Source organism: Pseudorca crassidens, chromosome 5 (assembly GCF_039906515.1).
Source record: "Pseudorca crassidens isolate mPseCra1 chromosome 5, mPseCra1.hap1, whole genome shotgun sequence".
NCBI lineage: Eukaryota > Metazoa > Chordata > Mammalia > Artiodactyla > Delphinidae > Pseudorca > Pseudorca crassidens.
The window spans coordinates 103,642,765-103,649,927 of NC_090300.1; the positions used below are offsets into that span (position 1 = coordinate 103,642,765).

Below are 7,163 nucleotides of genomic sequence, written 5' to 3' on the forward strand. Positions count from 1 at the left end.
CAGAGCTAGAAATCAAGGTTCAGGTTAGGCTTAACAGTGAAAAATTCCTTGGACCTCTAGTCTAGGCCACAATATTCTGTCTTATTTTGACCAAGACTCAGGTAGCAATACATTTTACTTTGCTTTCTTTTCCTTGCACTTATATCTTTCTCTAGAACGTCAAAAAGAATGTTTAGGTACTTTTCCCCAAAACTCCTAGAAGATAATTTAGCTATTTCTGCTTATCTGTTTTATATAAAATATATGGACTTGGACTTTTTTTGGTTTAAAAACTTTTAACTAAAAATCCAAATTTTAAAAAAGCATATGAGTATTCAGATTACCTAGTTATTCTTAAATAAGCTTTGATATCTTATATTTTTTCTAGGGAATTTGCTCACTTCATCTAGATTGACAAATTTTCAGACATAAAACTGTTCAAGATATTTCTTTGCTGTCCTTTAAACATTATAGCCTCTGTAATAATGTTCCTCTTTCTCTTCTGATGTTTGCATTTTCTGTCATTTAGTAATTTAAGTTTTTTTCCTTTTTTTTCTTGGTCTGTTTGGCTAGAAGCTTATCAATTTTATTGATCTTTTCAAATAACCAGCTTTTCATTTTATTGATTTTCTCTATGACTTTTGTTTCAATATAATTGATTTCTGCTCTTTTATTTATTATTTATTTCTGCTTGCTTTGGGTTTAATTTGCTCTTCTTTTATAGTATGTTAATGTGGAAGCTTAAAACATTGATTCAGTCCTTTCTTCTTTTCTAATGTATGTAGTTAATGCTATAGATTTCTCTTTAACCATTCTCTTAGCTATACTCCACATATTTAAATATTTGTATTTTCATTATCATTGAATTTAAAATATATTCTTATTTTCCCTGTGACTATTTCTTTGATCCATGGATATTTAGAAAGATGGTTTTTAATTGCCAAATACATGGAGATTTTAGAGATATCTTTCTCTTATTGATATCTAATTTAATTATGTTATGGGTTTATAGTTTGTATTAATTCAGTTATTTCATTCTAATTCTTTAATCTTTAAAATTTTATTTAAAGCCCATTATTGAAGTTTAAATGGAAAAATTATCAAAGTATGTTTTGCTATTATATTCAAAGACTTGGTATCTATACAAAATACCTTATATATTTTTTTGTTTTCTTTTTTTTTTCCTTTTTTAAAAATTGAGGTATAGTTGATATACAGTATTATGTTTCAGGTGTATAACCTAGTGATTCACAACTTTTAAAGCTTATACTCCATTTATAGTTATTACAAAATATTGGCTAATATTCCCTGTGCTGTACAATATATCATTGTACTTTATTTATTTTATTCATAGTAGTTTGTACCTCTTAATCATCTACCCCTATATTGTCCCTCTCCCCTTCCCTCTCCCCATCAGTAACCACCAGTTTGTTCTCTATATCTGGGAGCCTGTTTCTGTTTTGTTAAATTCACTAGTTTGTTTAATTTTTTTAGAATCCAAATGTAAGTGATATCGTACAGTATTTGTCTTTCTCTGCCTGATTTATTTCACTTAGCATAATGCCCTCCAAGTCCATGCATGTTTGTACAAATGGCAAAGTTTTATTCTTTCTTATGGCCAAGTAGTATTCCATTGTATATATAAACCATATCTTCTTTGTTGATGGACATTTGGGTTGCTTCCATATCTTGGCAATTGTAAATAATGTTGCTGTAAACCTTGGGGGGCATACACCTTTTCAAATTAATGTTTTCACTTTCTTCAGATATATACCCAAAAGTGAAATTCCTGGATTGCACGGTAGTTCTATTTTAAGTTTTTTGAGGAACCTCCATACTGTGTTCCACAGTGGTTGCACCAATTTACATTCCCACCAACAGTGTATGAGGGTTCTCTTTTCTCCACATCCTTGCCAACATTTGTTATATGTGTTCTTTTTGATGACAGCCATACTGGCAAGTATGAGGTGATATTTTATTGTGGTTTTGATTTGCACTTCTCTGATGATTAATGATGTTGAACATCTTTCCATGTGCGTGTTAGCCATCTGTATGTCTTCTTTGGAAAATTGTCTATTTAGGTTTTGGGCTCAGAGGGTCTTAAGGCAGTCTGTCTGCTAATGGCAGCAGCCCCACCTAAAGGGGGTGTCCCTGCCCTTTTAATTGCTTGGCCTGAGATGTCCCAGTACTAGTGCCTATGGGCTGGTGGGCATGGGTGGGGCTGGGTCCTGAGGCTCATAAGCTAGAAGGAGGATTCCTAAATGGTGAATGCCAGCACCAGTGTCCACATGGTAGAACAAGCTCTCCAAAATGGCTTCTGCCAGTGTCTATGTCCCCAAGGTGAGCTGAAGTTGCCTTCTACCTCTCCAGGAGATTCTCCAGATCAGTAGGTGGGTCTGCCCCAGACTCCTTTCAAATTACTGCTTCTGCCCTGGGTCCCAGTGCATGTGAGATTTTGTGGTGTCCTTTAAAAGTTGAGTCTCTATTTCCCACAGCCCTCTGGAACTCCTAAAATAAGCCCCACTGACCTTCAAAGCCAAACTTTCTGGGGTCTCACCTTTCTAGGACGAACCCCTGGTCTAGGGAGCCCGATGTAGGGCTCAGACCCCTTACTTCTTTGGGAAAACCTCTGCAATTGTAATTATTCTCCCATTTGTGGGTCCGAGGGTATGAGAATTGACTATATCATGACTCCTACCCACCTTGTTGTCATTCCTTCTTTATATCTTTAGCTGTAGAAGATCTTTCAGGTAAGTTCCAGTCTTTTTTGTTGATGGTTGTTCTGTAAATAGTTGTAAATTTGGTGGGCCCGTAAGAAGAGGTGAGCTCAGGGTCTTTCTACTCCATGATCTTGGCCCTCCCCTAATTCAATTATTTTAAATATTACACAGAATAGAGTTTATTTTGGTGAATGTTCAGTGCACACATAAAAAAATAATGTGTATTCTACTGGTGTTTGATATAATATTCTAAAACTATCAAGTTGGTTGATAATGTTCTTTAGGTCTTCTCTACTTTCATTGATTTTCTCTCTACTTGTTCTGTCAATTATTGAAAGAGGAGTATTGAAGTCTTAATCTGTAATTGTCTCTTTCTTCTTTGTCTCTTTCTCCTTCCCATTCTATCAGTTTTTGCTTCAAGTATTTTAAAGCTCCATTGTTCAGTGCTTACAGACTTAGTATTATTTTGTCTTTTTGATAAATTGAATCCTTTATCATTTTGCAATGTCCCTCTTTATCTCTGGTAATATCCCTATTTTGTTTGCTAGCCACTCCAGCTTTCTTCTGATTAGTGTTGGCATAGTATGTCTGTTTTTCATACTGTTATTTCTAATTTATCTGTGTCTTTGTATTTGATGTGTGTTTCTTCTCAACAGTATATAATTATAGTATGTGGTTAGATCTTGCTTTTGAATCCAATCTGACAATCTGTCTTTTATTTGGTATATTATACCATTTATATTCAATGAATTATTGATGTGATTGGATTAAAATCTGTCATTTTGCTGGATATTTTTCTATCCATTCCATTGTTCTTTGTTCTTCTTTCCTCTTTTCCTGCCTGCTTTTGGAGTATAGAAACTTTTTTATGATTCCATTTTATATCTACATTTGGCTTATTATTTATATATTGTCTATCTTTTGGTGATTCTCTTAGGGTATGCAATATATTATTTTAATTAATTACATCTACCTTCAAATAATATCATACCACTACATTTATAGGGCAATAATCTAACAAATTGTAATTTCTCCCTCCAATCTTTTCTGCTATATTATCATATATTTTACTTTTATCTGTAAAGGTATGATATATTGCTACTCTTTTGGCATTCAGTTACCTCTTAGATTAATTCATAAGAAGAAAGAAAGATCCTTTTTATATGAACCTTAATTTTTAACTATTTTCAGAGATGTTTGTGTAGCACCAAGTTTCTCTTTGATATCATATTCCTTCTTCCTGAAGAACTTACTTTCATAATTTTTTTTCCTCTAGCACTTTGGGTAATGATTTTTTTTTTTTGGTTCTTGTCTTAAAAGTTTTTATTTTACACTTTTTTTTCCCACTGTGTCCCAGGCTTCTTTATTTAAAAACAAAGTGATGACTGACATTGTGTTTAAAATCAAGAACATCAATGAATTTTACCTTGCTTCCGACTATTTCCCTCAAAACTCCCTGCCCCCGTTCTTCATATTCCCAATTAATTGAATGTTTCCTATTTATTGAATGAAAAACCTAACTCCAAAAGCCCTGGCATAAATCCCAGGGTCCTGTTTCCCCAGTTTCTCCTGCTTTCCTCATCCCCCACTCCTGCCCCCACCCCTCAGAGAAAAGCAGGCACCTCAGTTTGAATGCATGAGAAAGCCCAGAGTGGTGAGCTGGACAAAAGGGGACACTTCACCCTCAAAGGTCAAAGGGACCAAGGAGTACAGAATAGTGAAGTGAGAGCCCCCATAGTCTAGACTACTGAAATGGGCCCTGGTGCCAGAGAAAAGCACACTGGTGACCCCATGAAAGGAGACTCAGCAGCCTCAGAATACTCTCATTGGGAATAGTTCCTGCTTGATTGACTGCCCTTCTGGTACCAGGTGCAGAGCCACACTCAGACTATGTGCTTGTTGATGCCAAGCTACTTAGTTCTCAATGCTTATCTGCTCTCCCTTTTGAGCCTGCTGCAGGAGGGATTCCTCTTTGCCTTTCCCCTGAAGATTCTCCTTGTTGTCAGCTTCCTCCACCTATTTCTGCAGCTTACACACATTACTGACACTGAGCTGCAGAGTCTCAAAACAGCAGCTGCTCCTTTGGCTAAATACCTTCCCACAGGGTGATCCTCTTCTGCTTTGGAGCTCCTGTAAAGTTCTGACGTCCTGAGACCCTTCCAGGTTTTGCTGCAGCTTCACATTGTCCTGCTTCATGCCACCAGGAAGACAGCACAAGGCTTGGGGGAGACCCCTTCAGAGTTGCTCTCAATCCTGGCCCCAGACTAGACTTCAGGCTAGAAGTTTCCAGCAGCCTTGAGGATCCAGCCCCATTCCAACCTAAAGGACCCATTATGCCATCCCTCTGCAGAACTCACATAGCACTGAGTACCCCAAAAACTTCAGCTACTCTCCAACCCCTGCCCAATTCCTGGACCATATTGGAGGAGGCACAGAAGCAGGGTGCTGGAAGCCCAGCCAGGTGAGAAGGTCAACCCAGCCCAGCTCCAACCCTCCTGACCCATCACCTACACCTACCCCTACATCTGTGGAAGTAAAAAGGCAAAATTCAAAAGCAACTAGGTATCTTGCAGTGAGGAAGAAAGTCCCCCAAGCTGGGGACCTGGACCACATTAATTTTTGGAAGTTATTTTTTGTAAGGTAAAATTCTGAGTTGGCAGGTCTCTTTCCCCCACAGTTTGAAATATGTCACTCAGTTACTCAGTTATCTTCTGGCTGTGTACTTTTCCCTCCCCTCTCACTACCTTCAAACTTTTCTCTCTCTTTGGTTTTTAGCCACTTCAATATAACGTGTCCAGGTGTTTTTGTGTTTTTATTTTCTTATGATTTGGTTTCTGTTTGTTTTGTTTATTCTGCCTCAGGTTCTATGTTTCTTGATTCTTTTGTTTGATGACTTTCATTATCTTTGAAAAATTCTTGACCATTATGTTTTCCAAATATTCCTTCTGCCCAACTCTCATTCTTTTCCTCTAAGTTTCCAGTTACACATAAGTTAGATAACTTGATAGTCCTTCACAGTACTTGAATATTCTGGGTTTTTTTTTTTTACTCTTTTCTTTCTTTGTGTTTAATTTTGATATCTATTGACCTATATTCAACATCACTGTTGTTTCCTCTACTGTGTCTAATTTACTGATGAGCTCACCAAAGGCATCCTTTATGTTTGTTCTCATGTTTTTAAAAAATTATTTCTACCATTTTCACTTGACTTTTAAAAAACACTTTCTATCCGTCTAGCTCTAAATTCTCTCTAAATCTGATCATGCATGGAAACTTTAACATATTACTCATGATCATTTTAAATTTCCTGACTGATAATCCCAACTTCTGAGTCATATCTGACACTTGTTCTTTTGATTGTTTTGCCTTTTGACATTGGGTTGTCTCTTTCTTGTTTTTTTTTTTTTTGTTGTTGTTGTTTGTTTGTCTCACAAGTTTTATCTGAAGTCTGGTCTTCATGTGTAGGACAATAAAAATGGAAGCAAATCGTACTTAAAGGACAAATGAAATATCCGGAATTATAAAAACTTAAAATTCTTTTTATTAGCTGAAGTGTATATTTCAGATACCAAGTTAAAATGGACATTGACTATAAACTTTGGTAGAGTGTATTGTATATGTATGTGGTGGGGGTCAGACTCTTAAAGGTATGAGGTAAAAGGAAGAACCACTTTAAGATTCTGCTTAGATCTGAATAACATCTGGATAGATGGGGCATATCCAAAGTAGTGAGAGGACCACCAACCATTGAGATTTCTGTAAAGTAATAATCACTTCATTCGAAATAGTATAGTACATGTATGCCTGGTTTCTATATAAAACATTAAATTCTACCTTAGGGGAAAAGGGGTAGGTATCTTAGTTTGTGTTCTGCCACAGACTGAGACATTGTTTGAGTGCAGTAATTTATTTGTGAATAGTTGATGAGTGAGAAAGTAATGAAGTGAGACAGGAAAGGGAATGCAGCCAATAAAGGGTAATTTACCAAACAAGTTACAACTGTGGGCAATTAAGCTTAATCATTTTTGGAAACACCATGAGCCAGTATAGAGCATGAATGTCAAATTTATGTCAGCCAAAGGGCGAAGGATCTGGGGTATTTATTCACCAACTCCTGCCAATCATTGGTTGATAAATGGTCTGGGGGAGAGTCTATGAACAGTAGTCATTTCCCAGTTCCTCCAATCTGCCTTAAATGCCTCTGGCCATCAGAGAAAGCCCTCAGATGAAGATGTATAGTTAGAAAAGACATGGGCAGGCACCAACAGTATCTGTAACAGGGAATATATCGGAATCAATGGACAGTGTGATCTGTGACTCACATTGAATGAGTCATTCAACACTAGCTATTATAGTGAGTCAGACTACCTCTCAAGCAACCCATTCTCAAAAACCTTAAATTTAGGTTTGTCCACATATAACAAAAGAAACAAAGAAAATTGCTCTTACAGTATTAGAAAAGTG

The 7,163-nt window shown here is 36.4% G+C and overlaps 1 pseudogene; it reads right to left on the minus strand.

The window, feature by feature from the left end:
- Positions 1-4,322: 4,322 nt before the first annotated feature.
- On the minus strand, positions 4,323-4,895 carry LOC137224308 (POU domain, class 5, transcription factor 1-like; annotated as a pseudogene).
- Positions 4,896-7,163: the final 2,268 nt, after the last annotated feature.